The sequence below is a fragment of the Thunnus albacares genome, chromosome 11, assembly GCF_914725855.1.
Source record: "Thunnus albacares chromosome 11, fThuAlb1.1, whole genome shotgun sequence".
Classification (NCBI taxonomy): Eukaryota; Metazoa; Chordata; class Actinopteri; order Scombriformes; family Scombridae; genus Thunnus; species Thunnus albacares.
The window spans coordinates 4,604,384-4,623,189 of record NC_058116.1 but is presented as its reverse complement, the minus strand read 5'-3'; the positions used below and the strand labels follow the sequence as shown (position 1 = coordinate 4,623,189).

General features: G+C 39.0%; 1 protein-coding gene and 1 long non-coding RNA gene across 4 annotated transcripts in view; one reads left to right on the top strand and one right to left on the bottom strand.

Moving 5' to 3' along the window:
- Nucleotides 1-1,658: 1,658 nt before the first annotated feature.
- On the bottom strand, nucleotides 1,659-17,433 carry LOC122992016. The gene is made up of 3 exons (XR_006405962.1): nucleotides 17,423-17,433; nucleotides 2,108-2,113; nucleotides 1,659-2,059 (listed from the first exon to the last, which is right to left on the bottom strand). It is a non-coding gene; the product is annotated as an uncharacterized LOC122992016 (long non-coding RNA).
- LOC122992015 (radixin) overlaps nucleotides 16,757-18,806 on the top strand; it is a 46,090-nt gene continuing 44,040 nt past the window's right edge. The window contains exon 1 of one of the 3 annotated variants that reach the window (XM_044365539.1): nucleotides 16,757-16,777. The gene's annotated coding sequence lies outside the window, so the exon portion shown is untranslated. Of the gene's footprint in view, nucleotides 16,778-16,797; nucleotides 17,021-17,178; nucleotides 17,279-18,806 lie in introns of those variants that run through there. The other 2 variants (XM_044365537.1, XM_044365538.1) reach the window with 2 other exon arrangements.

Genomic DNA, 18,806 nt, shown 5'->3' with positions numbered 1-18,806 from the left:
AACACAGAAATAATCAAACTGAGGAATGTTTTCAGTCTGTGTCCTCAGGCAGGAGGCAGCAGAATGTTTTTCTAACCCAGTTTAAGAAACATCTGATTCCACCCTTCTTCTTCCTTAGGCCTCATGGCTGATGAGTTGGGGTCAGAGGAGGTGGTGGAGATGAGGCAGATGCAGAGTCTGGTTCTGGGTGAGGTGCTGGCTGCTCTGCTGAATCATCCTGGCTGATGGTGAAACTCTCCTGGACGGCAGTGATGGCAGTTGAAGAACGTGTTTAATGGAGGCAGCCTGAGGCTAACACCTCAAATGTGCTGAACAGTTTGGAGCTGGGGGGCCTCCTGCTGCTGCTTTGTCAGGCTGCTGGCATATTTGTGAGCCTGGCTGATGATCTCGAGATGTCTGTAGGTTACAGTCATTCAAAGTTTGTTTTAAAAACCCCTCAGGACATCACAGAGGCACCACAACCATTGTACTGTAACTGTTAATAAATGTTTGTCAAATATGACTCACTGAAACTGAGGAGGGATGTTCTCTTGAGGACTCATATCTCTCATCTGAAACAAGGAAGGAGATATGATGAGCTGATTTGACATTTTGAGAGAATAAATTGAGTGTAATTTAACAAACTCCTGTGAGGCCTTTTCAGGAATCTGGTGTTGCAAATGTGAAGAGACTTGAAATCAGCATCAAAATCCTCCAGTTCAAACTCCCAGAGCCTTCAAACAGAAGACAATACAAGCTTTATCTTATTGTTCCTCTTTTCCTTATTAGAGACAGATTGGTGTGACATGAGCAGAGTTCAGGTCAGGTAAAGTGCTGGACTGTCTGTGTGTGTGTCAGTAACTCACTTCACTCTCACTGTGCTCTTGCTCTCCTCCACCAGCAGGTCACTCATGTCTTCAGCAGTCACAGCAGATGGGAGCTGTTCTCATTCATCCAACATTCATCAATAGTTCATCCACCAGTGCAATCTAAGGAACATACAAGAGATCACATGTCTTTATACTGAAGTATAAGAACAATTTATTAGGTTTTACCTGGTATTTTATATTAATGTGGAGGTGACACTATAGTTGGTCTTACCTGAGACTTAATAGAGCCCATGTGCCAGATGACCTGCTGAGCCTGCTCAAACAACACCTGTGAAGGAAATATTTAATAAACATTTCTCTTTAGTTTTGTATTCAGAGTTTTAAGTACATCTGGAAATGTTGACTCTCAGGCTGAAGAGTGTGTGAAGAAGAAACAGGCCGACTCGACCAAAAAAGTTTCAGGAACTCTGGAACAACAGGATTTAAACCCAGTAACTAAACTAAAAGTCCCTTTTTTAAAAACAACACTGAGTCATCATGTTGTTCTTTGTATTTACTGTTGAATGACCCTGATGTTTGAGTTTGGTGTAAATGAACGAATAAAAACATGCACAGTTGGAAAAGGAGACTTCTCTCCACAGCAGACTCAGAATCTGCTGAGTGTTTGACGGTTATTTATTTCTGCTTAGAACATAACTGCAATGAAACTACAGTATCAGCAAATACATGTTTATTTCCTCTCTCATTACCTCTCTCTCTCTCTCTCTCTCTCTGCTCCCAGCTCACTTGCACACACACTCTTTTCATACCTCATTCTTTTTTTTTCTAGTCTGGAAGGAAATAACAAAGCCTAACTTTGTTTTTAATGTTTAAACATTAATCCCTCGTCCTAATAGTAATAGTACTGGAGCCACCCAGTCCAGAAGTTCCTTGTTTCTTGAATGAAGCTCTACATAAGGTTGTAGTTGTCATGGTGTCTGTCTTTGATCCATCAGCGATGTTCAGCCCTTCAAACTCTGCCCCAATATGCCCTGAACCATTAAAGAGTACGGCCACTGGAGCAGGGACTTTTCTCACACCTGCAACTATCATACAGGAACTAGATTTAGCTCCCAGTTCTTCCAGGTGAAACGTTAAGTTCCTGAGTTCCTCAAAAAGTTCTTGGTCTCCTTGGCTTGGGTATGTATGGAATATCTACTGATATTTTATTAACAATCTGGTATGTTTTTCTATAGTTGTGTCTTACAAGTCTGTGTTGCATGGCTTGTGTGTTAGGGGTATATTACCATTTTACTAACCTGTAACTGTATCTTTCAACATTTTATCATGATCAACATAATGATTATTGTATTTTATTTATGTCTACTGTTAATTGTTGTGGTCAGTATTGCTTGGCTGTTCTTCATGTTGCTTGCATAGCTTTATATGCCAAAACAGTGTTTGTTGTTGCTGTATTGATGTTTTGCTGTTTCCTTGTTGCTCTGCATGGCTTCTGTTCTGTCTTGAGAATTTTTGTTTTGTTGTGTTTGCTGTTTTTATGGCGTCTTGTCGACTTCATTCTGTAAATTTTATCAATAAGAACAATGAGTTTATAAATTACAACATACTGGTAAAGATTAAACCAGTGGTTCGCAAACTTTTTGGCTTGTGGCCCCTTACAGAAGAAATCAGTGTGTATTTGTATCTTTTTGTCATGTTTCAGATGTCTTTGAGTTGTTTGCAACAAAGAGACTTTTCTCCTCACATTGTTTCAAATAAATAACTGTTTTAACTGGTCCAAAGACGTTAAACTCTCCAATATTTCACAAAAATGCAAAGATTAAAGAAAACTTCTGAAAAATTCATCCAAATTCAATTTTATGTGGCAGAACTTTTTCTTCTTTCCTACCCAGTCTATCGTCTCAACACCCCTCAGATTTATCTCATGACCGTCTCAAAGCAGTTCAAACTGGCTCCACCTCCAGCAGCTGCAGCAATAAAATGCTGCTTAGGCACTGACTCAGTCCAATTTTCCGCAAAACAAGCACTTTTACTTTCATACTTTAAGTAAATGAATCAGGTAATACTTTTATACTTTTACTTAAGTAAAAAACAAAACAAAGTGAATCATCTGCAGTATACTGCCACTCCTACAACAACAACCCTGGGAGCTCAGTGTTGCAAAGAAACTATGTGTGACAGACTTGGGAAGACTTTAAATGTGTTGCTTTTGGTTCATAGACTTTGCACTGCTTGGGAAGCAAGAATCAAGTAGGAGAGAAATGCGTGTAGAAAGGTCATCCAGAAACCAAGCCACCCACTTTCCTGACCAGAGCACTCCCTGTTTGGTCTGACAAACCCAACATTCCTCCCACAACTTCCTCCAATCATCTGACAAAATGAGACAAATCCACTCTGAATGTGGTGACGGTCAACAAAGCATCCGTTTTGGCAGCAGGAAGAGATGGATAGTAGAATGAGGGGAGCATTTAAATTCCACCAACCATTTCTCTCCAATCTACTTAATGTGGCCAAATCTGTGTAGCAAAAACTGTTGGTTATTACAAGCTTTGGTGTTGACTGATTTGATCGGACATTATCAAATAATTTCCAATATCCATCATTACATATGTTTAAAAATTGACCATTGTCTGTTTAATTAAATTAATTTCCTTCAGAAAGACAACCTTTTACATCACAAGAAGTCATTTGATTCAGTGTGAATAAAGATATTTAGCTAAATGCCACAATGAAGGTTTTACACTGTCCACACACCAAACAGCAGCAGTAGGACGAGTCCCACCAGTAGACAACCAGGTAAACATTGTAATCAGGAGCCACGAGGAGCACAGGAATGTAAATGTGTTCATATTTCCAGATCCTGAGGCTTCGGAAAGCTTAGAAAGTCTGTGTAGTGTGACTGATTGCGGCTATTTCCTCTGAAAACCTCAGAGGATAGAGCCAAGAGCATTTAGCCGAGAAATCCCCTGGCAGGTTGTGCCTAGACACGCATGCAGCCAGTCAGTATCAGAGGTCAGTTGCGAACACAAGTTGATGTTCCAGTGATGCAAATCACCTTGGCCTGAGGCAGGAATGTAACTCCCCATGGTTCGTTTTTTTTTGCCCAGCTCGCGTGCTGCTGTGAGAGACCAGATGAGGCTCCTCTGATGGCATCACTCCCTGTTAAATATCTGCCATCTTGGATCTCACACAAACACATGCTGTATGTATCACCTGCTGCTCCCTTGTGACATAAAATTGGATGCTGTGCTATTGAACAGAGACATCAGACGATGATGGCTGAAGGGAAAATGACAAATTCAGCTTTCCATGAAATAAGGGAGGGGACACAAATAATTAGAATTAATAGTGGCATCTGTTTTCTTTGGGGATAAAGCAGAGGAGAGGAGGATCTTTTTGATACAAATTGAGGATAATTTGAAACAAGCAAAAAGAAAAAAAAAACAGAGAGGAGGAGGAGAGACCTAAAGGATAAAGAGAGTGAAAGAAAAAGAAGAATGACTTGGAAAAGCGGATGGAAAGGAAGACATTGAGTGAAAGAGCTGTCAAGTTCAAAAAGGACGCTTGGTTTTGTTAAAAGCATCAAAGCGTTGAGTTCTGGCAGGGCTGAGAGGACGGGTTGAGAGAGGTTGAATGCTGAACTCTGGTAGAACTCTCGTTTGAGAGAAAGTAGAATCAATTCAGGACTTTTTTTCCCTCGACATTGACTAGAAAGCACATTTTTGTCGTATGATGACAAAATAAAATTGCTACTAACTGGATACTCTTCATTTTAGACTTCAAAATGAAGATTGATTTAGAACAATTCATTTTGAAAATGGACTTCTCACTTCTGAAGCTTTTAGTGATGAAGCAATGAGGAGCAGGAAAAGGAAAACAAATGTAAATGTTGTAATTAACAAATCTTGTTGTGCACCTGTTTGCTTCAGTGAGGTAGTGAGATCAGAGCCAGACAGGAAATCAGTGAAGCTGAGTAAAATGAGTAAATTTAACAGCTGAACAAATGTAGTTCTTGGAAGGAAAGAGGCGTTTCCAAGTGTCCCACACTAATTGTTTTCATTTGATTTTCATTTAAATACATATAAGCAGGTATACACACGAGCCAGAGAGCATGGATTCATATGTGTGTGTGTGGGCAGACCTGGAGACACATACACACTTAGCAGCAAGCCCTGATTTCTAGGTTTGTCTACCTGTGAACAAAAAATGCAAACACACAATAGATCCTGCAAACATAAAGGTCTGCAGGGTCTATACGGTTGCTGAGTCAAATATAGACCTGACATTCAAATACCAAACCCTCTTATCAAAAGCCTGAGCAATGAAGCAATAGCGGGGTCGCCTGGAGAGCAATGAAAGGTCACCAATGAAAAAAAGCATTAGCCTTCGCACACTGCATGGGTTCTGTTTATTCCTGACAATTTTGGAAAAGCTCATACTTGACCTTTTTGCTCATTTCTGCCAGAGCAGCCTGAGGACTTTACTTCAACCAGGAAACCAAGAGAACACCGGTGACATTTGACTGTGGATGCTATTAGTCAAACGTTTTTCAGGTAACCAACAGTTTTACTGTCCCCTGGAAAATTCTTGTTGTTGTGTAAAACTTGCAGTGTGTGTTATTTTTGTATTTGGAGCACTGTGGAGCATCTGATGTCTAGCAGGTGTCTTTTGTGTCTCTATTTGCTGCAGTGTGATGAGCTCTCTCATACAACACATTTTACCTGTTCACATGAAATATTTATAATCAGTCTCAGAGGAGATGAAATTCATGGCTTTTTTAGACAAAGTGTACTGCAGTTTCAGCTTTTCAGTAGAAGGATGCAACTTTTCGCCTCATGCGATGTTGTGTTATTGTTTTTTAATGGTTAAAAACTAATTTTAGAATGAAAATCAAGTTTCAAGGATGTCTGAGTGTGTGACTGAAGGGATTGTGAGAAAATGTAAACCAGACATCATAAACAATGTGACCAGACTTTGACAATCTCAGCTTCCTTCACAAATGTTTACAACCATGATACCATTATTAAACAACTCTAAACAAAAATACTTTTTTTTCATGTCTGCAGTCACGTTTCTACTAGAGTTTACTGGCAGTCTGAACTCATGTCCACAGTATCTTTTATGTTTACTGGAATACTATCGTCTAAGCTGTGTACATCCAGACTGTTTACATCTTCATACTGTGAGCGTGAGTATTCCTTTGCACAGTAACTACCAGAATAGTTCCTAACAACAACAGTTTGAAATTGGATCATCTACAACTTCTTAATCACAATTGACATTTAAGTGCGGTAAATTCCCTTTTCCACTCTGAGTGTTGCGGTAAACAGTCTCTAAACATTTTTAAATTGTTGTGCTATTACCTTCCACAATCAGCTGTTGCTAAAAGAATTACACACACAAAGTTTCACAAAGTTAAATGTCAGCTGAAATTAGATGAAAATGTTCACATCATGACTTATTGTCATGACAAATTCACATTTAAAGAGCTACACTGTTTCAAACGGATGTTTGGTCATAGATTATACGTTAGATGCGTTAGTGACCTGCATCAGAGTGGTATGATATTCTATCTAGATTCTATTTCTGAGTCTTTCTAATGTGCATGAACACACACTCACGCACATTCACAGGATGAGTTCAAACAAAGTGCTGACTTTGACTTTGGACACAAGGTCCCCTCTCTTCCTCTGTCTCTGCCTGAAGATTCCAAGGAAAGAAGATGTTATCATCCTAATACCAAAATAGGCCAGAGCAGCAGGACAGTGAGGGAGAGCACAGGATGAGGACATGACAAGCAGATGACCTTGGTAACATCAACAGTGAACATGTTTTTGAAGGCCAATAATATTTTAAAACTGAACAGCGCTTAATATTCAGCTTTAAAACTGACATTTCACGCCTGCAAATTGAAACTATTCAGTGTTTGTGAAAGAGTCATGATGCACTGAAATTAACAAAACTTCTTAAGTAATGATAACATCATACCCACAACAGCAACATTGCTACAAAAAAGTCCCAGTGAGCAAGAACATAACCAGACATGTTTCAAACCAACCCTCAGCTTACTCAGAGTTATTTGGAAGAGAAAACAGACAAGTAGAATGATTGCTAAACTGTCTGTTGTAATCATCCACCATAGCTTACAGACTGACTTCCTGGTTTGACCTGCTGTCCTTACCAGAGTTGTCTGTGCACAACTTTAGATAACCTGTTCACAACCTGACTATCTGCTGGTGTTTTTTTTTGCCTCTTTGAACTTCTTTTTAGTGACCTAGCAGTGTTCCCAGATCTTGTTACTTTTGTGTTATCACAACTGACAGAGATGATGTCTAAATCTACAAACGTAAGTTGTGATACACTAGAATTATCTTAAGACGATGTGGTCTGTCAATCCTTTCATATAACAGAGAAGGTATAGGATATGTCTGGGATACATAACTCAAAAAGTTTAATGAGTCTCTCTTCTTTCCCTCCCGGAATCACTTTTCTTCTGCCGTTCTCTCTCTCGCTCACTCTCCTGCTCCATGTTTTTCTCCTCCTCGTCTGCTTCTTGTCACTTTGAATTTCCATGTCATTCTCATTTCACATCTTGTCTTCATTCCCTCGGCCCGCCCCCCTCCTCCCTTCAGTCGTCTGTTCCTGGCCTCCTTGATGTTGTGATTCCACCATATAAAGCCATGGAAACACTGAGGGTCCTGGGCTGCTGGCGACACGTGCCACGTGTCGCTGTGACTGATTGGGCTGCATGTGAAAGTGAATCTTCTGAGAAAAACTGTGACAATAATCCTACAATGCCTAATATGGAAAAAAAAACAATGCACAAACAATCTAATGCAAAGCCCTTTAACAATGAAATTTGCTGTTTATTTACACCATTTATTTATTTATTTTAGTATTGTTGAGCATATAATTTTCTACCAAATAATTAGACTGATTGGATATTTCTAAATCTGAATTATGTCGAATTACTGATGGCAGGAAAATACTGGAAAGATACATTTACAAAGGCGAGCAGGTGCCATTGCATCAGCTTTTCCAGGAAGTAACACATCAGTGACTGAATGGTCAGTGAAATTACACAATCTCATCTCTATTCGTCAATGTAAAGCAAGACCAAGGAAGTCTGTGTGTGACATGAGTGAAACTGAATAAATGGTAATGGGTTTTTATATCTTACACACAGTTCGGTAAGGTCAAGTAGAAGAATCACATGTTGTCTCTTTTACCACAAAAAAAAAAAAAAAAAAAAAAGTGGGGGATTCAGAGATGAAACTTGGAAACAAAAAATAGTTTAAAACCCAAGACAGTCAACTGCAAATAGTTTTCACAGGAACTACTTTCTACGGAGGAAACACCCCATTAAAACTGTTGACAGCGAGGTCTGTGGATTGTAACATCATCTCTGGAAAGACACACTGCATTTCTCAATGTTTTGAACAGAATGAACTAAAATACATTCACAGCATTATTTTGAGCTGAGGGCATGTACGCTATCATGACTTCAACACATGAAACCAAAACTCTGGGGTTTGTAGTATTTTTTTCTTTTTAATTGATTCCACCATCCCACATAATATGTTGACCACTGAGCAGCACGGGGATCTAAACACCTACGTTTTTTCAGGCCACTTCCATTTCTGACCCTGTCTAGACAAATAATAATGAGAATTACAATTACATTATCATCAGAATTAGAACCATAATTAGATTTATCCAGCACTTTTCCAGCCAGCAGCACATTATTCCACCTGAATAACATTTTATTTGGCACTCAGAAGCACTGCTGGCAGATTTCCCTGTTTCTTCTTATGCTGCTGAAAACATCACGTCACCTTGAAGGCAAAGTCGAATTCTGTGTTGACTGTCCATGCGTGTGTTGGTCTGGTTTCCAGTTCTAGACACCCAAACAAAGCTCACGTAACTGACATTTACAAGATGAACCGTGTCCAGATGATATATGGAGCAGTAGATATCAGATGAGAGTTAAACTTGTACCTATAAAATATTTAGTCGAGGAGAATTAAGCAGCATAAAGGTTTACAAGAGCCAGCGACTGAAATATTATAAATGCCAGACCTGGAGTTATGAGGTTGTAAGGTGATGAATACAGGAAATAACTTTGACAAGGTATGCTGTCTCTGGCTAATAAGCAAAGCAGTTTTGTACCTTCACTTACACTAAATGGAGCTTTAGTGAAAGTTCAGTCAGGAAGACTATCTTTTGTATGCTCAGTTTTATTTCTCTATATCTGTCATTCCCATCCCTCATGCATGCTCATTCATAATTCATCCTTGCTGTCATTCCCCTGGGTGTCAATTAAGATGTCAGCTGTTCTCATCAGCTGTCCACATCTGACCAATAGAACGGTGAGACACCTTCATTGTCAGCCTATCATCTTGCAGCTGTCTTTTTAAATGTTTTCTCCCTCTCTGCCTTAGTGCTTTCATTCTGCTGTTACACATGCCCCAAAACCTCCCCATCACTGTCCAGTCTTCACAGATTCATCAACCTCATCACCCTTACCAGTTTGAGCAGAAGTTGTCAGCCACCACCACCACCAGTGTCTGGACTCCATGGGGGGATTTATCCTGCTGCTGCTCAGGACTGATGTCCCTTGATTTATCTCCCTGTAGAGTCTTAGTGCCAAAGACATGTGACAACACTTAATCATCAATATCATCTGTATAATAAACAATTCTTTTAGCTTTATTCACTTGTCTCTCCTGATTGAAATGTATTTCAAGTGCATTTCATAAGCACTGATTAGGGTGTGGGGAATTTTATGTTGAGGTCTTTTTTCTGTGCATTTAAATATCAAGATTGAATTTTTTTTTTCTGTAATTAATGTATTTGTGTTGTGCTTTGGTTTTGGGAATGGGCGGTGGGGGTGTGGGGGTGTGAGAGTTCGCTGTAGGAACTGAATTAAAGGAGACATATATTGTTATGTTACTTGTGTTTAAGTTGTTTGATTTATATACATAAACACTAACAACATGTTTTCATAAGTAAGGCAACAATGATCTAACCTATATCCAGTTAAAGGATAAGCCTGGTGTTATTCTACATATTTCCTTTTGTAAAGAAAACCCATGAAAACCCCAAAACCATAATTAAAAAAAAAAAAGCTTAGTAATTTCCTTTAAACAGCTGGGAACTGTCATTTTTAGGAAATGCTACTCAGTCAGAAGAACAACTCTCATCACTTTTCCAACGTTTCTGCTTCTTCCTGCCACACAGTTATATGTTCGACATTTGCAGTTTATTTGGAATAAATAGAAAAAAATGAGCATAAACAATGATAGCTAAAGACAAGAGTGCCATAACCACTCTGATTTTGCAGTAATTATCAGTAACCTGATAACATCTGATACACTTGATGTCAACCTGTTCAACATCTCTTCAATTCCAAATTAAGACATAAACATATGAAGAAAAGTGAAACCTATTAAATTGTGTTATAAGTTTTAGTTGTATAGTTGCAGCAGGGCAGCAAGAAAACAGCTGATAGCATGCCTGAAAGGTCACATACAGCAAATCAATGAATCAAGTTCTCGGTTGTCAAAGTAATCAACAGACTGACATGTAGATCTAGTAAAGTTGAAGTTACCAAAGACAGAAATGTATATATCTCTATATATGTGCTGACAACAGATGTCAGGCTGACATCTGTTGTCAGCACATATATAGAGATTTGTTATAAGCATAGTTTGACATAGTTCCATACAATGGATGGACGGGAGTATCTACGGGTGTTCTGAGGTGAGGAGAAGTTAATAAAGCTGTTCTATAAATCATTCACAGTTACTCTGCTGTAACTATATTTGTTGTATAAATGCCAGAGAGTTCAATCGCGGTCAGAGAACATTCAGTCTCGCTACACTGTCAAACCACCTCCATGTGCAAACACGCTGGCTATTGTCAGCTGTACTGTACTGCAAAGTAACTCATAATGAGAACATAATGGGAACTGCATGTGTGTTGACTCTCTGATCAAACAAGATAAACCTTGATTTAAACTTCGAGGGGATCAATAGATAAAGAATGGCACATGCAAACATCAAGATTAAACTGTTCAGCACTGTTTGCTTAACAGTTCAGAAGACAAAGGGATCCAGAGTGGTTTATATAACAGTGAGTGAGGTTTTGCTGCCCTCATGAGGCCAGTCAGATTTTTAACCAGCGTCCCCCTCTGAAATGTCTGTTGCTATGACTCAAAAGGGAAATGCAATGTGGTATTAAATTTTATCCCACAGTAATTTTCAGCTTTTCTCTTTTGCACATAATAATGTTTCAATGACCTCACGTGCTTCAATGACCTATAAGCATACACAGATACACATCATGTTTGAGGCACACAGGATCATCCACTGCATTTTGCCTGGTTCTCCTTGTCCTGGGCCATTCATAAAGGACTCCACAGAGTGTCAAAATCCAATGTTTAGCCTGTGACTAGTTGGGACAAAAGGAATTAAATGGTCCAAAATAAAATCTCAACTACAGTACCAGTCAAAAGTTTGGACACAGTTTGACCAGTATTGTTTGTTCTGTACAAATTCACATAAATTTCACTTATAGAAATAAAAAAATAAAATAATAAAAGTAGGAAATAGTTTTACTGTTGAGGTTAATATACTGTTTATGAAGAACAGCCTTTGTCTAAACCACATGACATCAAAACCAACACAACAATGTCAACAGGTTCAACCTCAGTGAGCATCAATGAACAGGTTGCACTGTAAAATATGAGGAACTAACCATGAGTTGGCAGAAAAAATGACTCAAGATAAAATAGTTCACATGCTGTATATGCAAATTCTGCAAAGTTTGTTTTACAAATGTTTGTTGTATGATCTATTAAGGCTGTGACTTATGACTTTTCTTCTTATTATTATTATTGTTTTTTTTTTTTTTTTTTTTACAATTAATTGTTGGATATAAAATGACAAAAAAGTGAAAATTACCATTAAGAGGCCAGAGTTTTCATTTTCAAATCGCTTGTTTTGTCTGAAGACTCAAGATATTACATTTCTTAATGATATAAATCCCTAAAATTAGAGAACCACTAACTCAGGAACTATTAGTTTTTTCCCTTAATAAATGACTTGGATGATGAATCCATTGACAAAATTGTTGTCGATTAATTTTCTGTCAGTCAACTAATCAATTATTTGACTAACCATTTCTGCACCATTATCTATACAGCATATTAAATAACTATAAATTGTAGCTTTGTTCTAAATTACACAAGATCAAATATGTGCTCTTCAGTAGAAGGTCAATCTGCTACAACCAAAACAGAACCTTCATCTTTTTAAACATATAGAATATGTATCTTAAGTGCTTAATTGAACATCTATACTGTGTTATTGTCTCTGCCACTGCATTTGAGGAGGTGAGGTTGGTTTATTATACTCTTCAGCCCTGCTTCAGCTTTTGTTGGTTGTTGGGGACCTGCATGCATGTTGTGATGCTACTCTGTTGGTTGGCCAAATGTGCTCTGAAAAAGTCTTTTCTAATCTCAGTGGAAGTTAAATAAAGGTTGAGCATAATGTGAACAGGCTCTTTTGTAACAATGTTTCTGAACACAGAGGGGAGGTGAGTGAGTACCTGCAGGTCTTGCCCTGATATTTCCTCCAGGAAGATAAAGACCTGCAGACTGACAACAGTAATCATCACACGGGAAGACAAGCCTGAACCACAGTTTGAAGGTCAGTGTGAAGTAACTGTCTCTGTGCAATTACTAATAACACAGGACAGCTCAAAGACTTTTTTCATGCACACACATGCAATACACTCACAATTATAAGCGTGGAGTTCTGTTTTGGCAATTCCAGATGTGAGTGTCCTCCAGGTTTTTAAAGGCATATGTGTCAGATTATTGAACATTGTAAATAATTCAAGTGATACATTCATAAAGGAGTTGGAGCATTCATTTTAACAGTCACTAATGGTAAAGCTTTATCCAAAATGACCAAAGTCCAACTATAAGACAATACAGGAAAGCCCAGAGTGTAGGACAATATACACTTCACCATTTGATGTTCTTCACTTCACAACATCTAGTTGCTTTCAGTAAACTTTCTCTACGTTTACTCATGTTTTGTAGATTACAGTTTCAATTTGACTGCTCTGGAGGCAGGAATGATCTCACTCAAAGCTTTAAAAATAATGGACAGGGCCTGATGCTGTGGTCATGGGAAAGGAAAGTGCCGATCTAAAACCTCAAGTGGCTGCATGATTACAATCTTTATTCATATTTCCAATGACCAATGTTTAAAAAAAGACAAAATTATCAGTATCAATAAAGACTGACTCAAATATGCACATCTGCCTTAATCTACCAACATAGCTGTAAAGCCCTCAGATGGAAAACTCCAATGAAAAGGTTGTTGCTTTTTCATTTTTACCCTAAACAGTCTGCACTCATCACTGCAATTATGCAATCCTTTAGGAGGAAGAAATATGGAATTTTGCTTTGGAAGAAAATGTTCACACTCCTAAATGATTTGGCTCCGCAGAGGGTCTTTGTCCTCCTGTACGCATACAATAAATCATGAAATTATGAAAGAGTCTTTCCATTTTGTCTGTGTTGGGCATTACAATTATTGAAAATAACACATCTGATCCCAAATCAGTATACAGAGTAACCTCATCCTGGTTAAGAGCAAGGCTTTTGCTGCAGTGCCTCTGTATCTCATGTTGCCCTGGAGACAAACAAACTGCTGTCAGGTCAATAAGTGGCCACAAGGTGTCAATGTTGCACAACAAAGAATTGTTTCCTATGCAACAACCAGCACCCATGTAATTTTAAGATCACTGTACCATCACTACTTCTGTAATCCCACTGAATGTACTACATTACTTCCCCAAACTGCTGACTAAAACACACTGGTGATTGAAAGTGAAAGGATGTGACTTTGAAGAGGCGAGAAAGGCAAGAAACCAAATGTGGGAGGAATGAGAATAATATGAAGATGTGAAAGGCATTGAGCTGAAGTTTTCTCAGAGAGAACTCTCCATTAATGAGATGAATAGATGTTCAGTGCTTTGACTGTCGATGTCATTAACCTCAGCTTTTGTAAGGTTGAATGGATTTACAAAATATGAATCCTAACAATTAAGTGCTCTGCTCTATCTTTTTCCTTGGCTGTCTCCTCCCTGTCAGAATACAATGATTTTCATGTTTTTTAATAAGCTGCATGATGTAGCATGTTTTAGAGCAATAGCGCAGTAATAACAGAGAAGGAAGAAAGCGAAAGACATTTAATCATCTAGTTTATCTATTTCACATTTTCACTGTGCACCATTTTCATTTTCCTCACAATGTGTCACATTTATGTCAGAGATATTAAAATAGGCCAGAGATGCAAACTGATGAATCAGCCTCCCTAGAGACCTGTCATTAATCTGGCCTCTATTTTCAACGGACTGCTTTCTCTTTATCCTTGCGATGAAGCAGTTGGCGCCCAATGTATCAGTGCAGTACCACACAACACTTTTAACTGCTGTAGTCTGTATTTGGCACTAATATTCAAAAATGTGGACATACTTAAATGCACCCTAAATATTGGGAGCAGTGTGAGTGTACAGTGTGAGCAAAATGACAGATTAATGATGAAATGTGTGATATGTCACTTCAGGGGCTGCATACTACAAGGCTGCATGTTGTGACCTGCAAATGTGAATATATATTGTCATATTGTCAAATAAATTTAATCAGCTCTGAGTAAGAAAAATGTTGAATATACTTTTGTGACACTGACATAAACATGAAGGGACATAGGTGACAGAAAGAAGGTCCGCAGATTATTTTTGAGTTATTTGTGCTTATTAGAGAATCACTACTGAGTGTATTAGCCAAGCCTGACTTGTATACAGTATTAATGTTCAGACATTATCATGTATTGGCTGATCATATACTGTATAAATCTGCATTTGTGTTATAAAAGAATTCCAGATTTGGGGGATCTGTGCAAAGAAAATGGGGCATTATTAAAAATTAATTTAAAGAAATACTGTAATGTAACATGGGAAAAAGAGTATCTGCTGATAGACTGTTATCTGAATTGTATTGCTCTTAAATATGAATATTAGTATTGGCTCAGCTGGTATCAGTCAGGCTCTAATTGAGTGTTCACAGCAAGTGTAGTTTACAGATCACTGATGTTCTGGCATGTTTTTCTCATTGTGACTTCAGGTTGAGGCAAGCTGCATGCCAGTGACTCACAGCTCAAAGATGACACATCTCTCCTCCTCTGAACCACATGGGCTCTGTTTCACAACACAGATATTTTCATAAAGCCTTGGTTTACAGGCAGTGTTGAAAGGAAAGCTTTATCAGGAGATGAAAAGGTGAGGTGGGTATGATAATAATAATAATAACTGTTTACTTTTCAGTGAATACAATTATTAGTATAATAAATTGTCATATGAACCGTGATATCTATGGTACTGCAATGCAAATTCTGTGTTTCAAATGCAAATCCCAAAGACAAAACATTCACGGATGTTGTGTCTTTGACCTATCTATTCCATTTTTTAAACTGTTTTCCTCTCAGGGCGTGGGAAAGCATCTGTGTTATTAAGAGGTTTGTGGTCTGTGCTTCAAAATGAAGCCTTTGACATCAAAGTATGAAATAAATTACTTCAAAGATTTAAAAAATGGAAACATGACAGTAATGATCAGGATTAAATCTGTGTAGTGTTTACATCATCCTCTGAGATCCAAAGGCAGCAAAGAAGCACATTATGGTTCCTCAGTACTGTGAATATCAAAAGTTTTAGAAGTTAATTAAAGTATTATAAGGATTAGTGTGAAGCCTTTATGCAGAACATCATGGGGTTTATATACAATTATAGAAATACAGTATAAAGGTTGTCAAAGTGTCCAATAGGAATGTTCACAGAGCTCACAAATTGTATTTGTTGAGACAATTGATGAATTAAAATCACTGTTCTAAAACCAACTATTACAAGTAAACAACTGTATGCAAATACATGAGGGTGTCACATTCACATTTTTATGTCCACCCTGTACATGTCTGCTTGCTGTGTGTCCTGTGAGACAGATTTTTACATGCATCACTGTTCATCAGTCAGTTATCATGTCTCAGATGTTTGTCCACAGATGCTGAACAGCAGCATATCAGCACCTGCAGGTTGACTGTGTGTTTGGTGTCGTATACACAGGCATATTTGGGCTTTCAGACAGAAAGTTGAAGTTCCTCACGAAGCTCCATGTTTTTCTTTGTGGTTTTAGTTTTTACAATTTTATTTACTGTTCTGATATTGACATACATTTTGATTGTTAATTGATCTTGATGGGTTGTTTGATTGATCAGCGAATGAATGTGGAGATTTGTGAAGGGCAGACAGAGATCACCTCTGTGAAAATGAGAGGAAAACTGGCGGGTTGCATATGGGCAGAGCTCCATGTCCGTCATTATATTCCTGTATAACTTGACTCACCAACAAAACGAGGCATGACTTAATGTCAGTGTGACTTCAGAGACAGATGTTACAGGGTGAGAGGTTTTACTGTCAAAATAAGATTTTTTTGTATAGAGCACAGGTAGTAGCTATCAGTTGGGGAAAGAAAATCCATGTTTGGCAAAGTATTGTTTGCTTTGTGTCATTTGCTGGAAACTCAGCCAACCAAAAGAGCAACCTGTACACAGAATTTCAGTATTACACTTACTGCACAGTAACACCTCTATAAACCTTTTTACTGACACATTAAACTCTCTATGTGGTCATTTTAGTATCAGCAGTGAAAAATCCAAAATAAAGTGTGATCTAACACCTTTACCAGAAAGGCCTCTGAGGTAAACGTCTCTTTAGGTGTGAAAAAGTTTGGCACCCTTGGTTCACACCATGCCTCCTGTCAAAACCTCTAGCCACCCCATGTATAATGTTCTAGATGCGCCACTGACTCTGCAGGACTCGGCTCACCACGCCTCAGTACGGTAAGTTCGTCAGCCATATTGACTGTCTGTACCTCTTCTCCGGTTGTGGGAGGCTGGCGGAGGAGTCTCCACCACCGTAGCCTGTATCAGTGTACACTGTCGGTACGCACCGTGTCCGGTAAACAGCGCAGAGGACGGGGAGGTGAAACGCTCTATTTTTACTCGCTGTGGATATATAAAGCGCTGCTGCCAGCTGGAAGGGGTGACAGTTGGAGACATCCTCAGCGCAGCCAGGCGTTAGAGGTGAGTTTGATCGCCTTCATCTCGACCTGCTTGCCTTTAAGCCGTTCAACTGAGGGGGGATTTATTTTCTTCGCTGGGCTGGAGAGCGGTAACGGTGTTTTTACGCAGACGCGTTAACGAGCCGCAGGGCATATAACTTATTATACAGCGCAGACCTGTTTGACAAGCAGGTTAAAGACGGCGTGGTCCGACGTGAGGCTCATATTTGGCTTCACCGTTTCTAACCGGCTTCTTGCACGTTTCAGGACGGGAGGACGGGTGAGTGAACTGGTGTCACTTTGCGCTGAGGTGCTGTATGTCAGTTAAAATGTTATGCAACAGGACAGGGCTTACATTAGAAGTCAGTGTAATTAGATGCTTGTCCTTATTTCCAGAATGACCTGAAGGCGGTATATAGACCACCACTCATATTAAGAGTCTGCTTTCAGATTCAAACTGTTTGTATTTCCACTGCCATTTTGGAGCGCATACCGCTTAGCTAATTAATTCACCGTTGATACCCTTACGAGTCTGAACGTGTCAAGCTTTGCTGTCGTAATGCAGCGGTTTAGTGCCGTCCTGTTGCTGTTTGTCACGTCGGAGGGCTCCGTTGTCCTTTTGTAAAGCTCACAGCGGAAACAATGTTTCTTGCGCCGTTTGCAACTTTTGCTGCGCGTGCCGCTGCCGCTGACGACGCGCCTTTCTTTCTTTCTGCAACTATGTAGCAAACAGCAGCTGCTAAACTGAACTAGCAGGTTGTTACATTGAAGCTGTTATTATTTATGGTATCGCTTCTCTTGGTCAGGGGACTGTGAAATAAATACTTTTTTATTCTGCTATTTTCTGCGCCTGCCACCAATGCTACTGTTTAAAATGAGAACACTGAGCCAAATAATCAATTCGCTCTTGTAAATTAGGCCAAACACATTTGTCCTTCGTTACAATGACAACACACGTTCACGTAGAGACACTGATGCTGAATACAGGTATGCTAACTCTGTTTCCCACGTAAATAAGTTTGCTTGAACGACTTCATGAGTTTACTGTGTGTCCTAGAAACCACGCTGAATGACGCCGTGTGTAACACTGGTTAGTTTGTTTTTTGCACGTAAACAGCTGTCTTGAATACATTCACGTTAGCGCGCTCACACATGATGCTAGCGGTCCATCTGCCACAAACAGATGCTCCGCCGGCGTCAGTGAAGTTATGACTTGCTGATTGGCCTCTTTACAGCGGGGGAAGGGACTTCATTGGCTTTTCTCCTTGTCGCTCAAATCCTCCTGTTGCACTCGGCTCCTCCTCCTCTTGGGGACCAAATTACAACTCATTTGAGAAAGAGGCTCTCTGCATCATGTCATGAGATACCTTTGACGGCTGGTTTTAGATTTCTCTTTGCTGCACTATTTTTTTGTAACCTGTTAAATAATCCCATGGCTCAAGATCAGAGAAGGACAATGTTTTTCTCATTCTGGCCAGACGTCCGTAGTCATGTCAATTACTGAAAGATAGAGGTCTTTTCTTGTGTTGTTATGCGACCTTAGCGCAGGTTTAAATTTAGTTAAAGTCACTCCTGTCACCCACGAGGAAACCCTAGAAACAGACTAGAAAGAGTGTTTTTTTTTTTCAAATGATTCATTTCCATTTTGAATGAAAAGATGAAGTGTGTTTGGTTGACAGGCTACAAGTTATGGTGTCACAGTCTATAAACCAACTTTATACATTTGTACCACACATCATTATGTTTGATTTTTCAATTTTGTAAAGAAAGTTCAATCAAGAGTGTAACTGTTAGGGAAACAGGAAGAC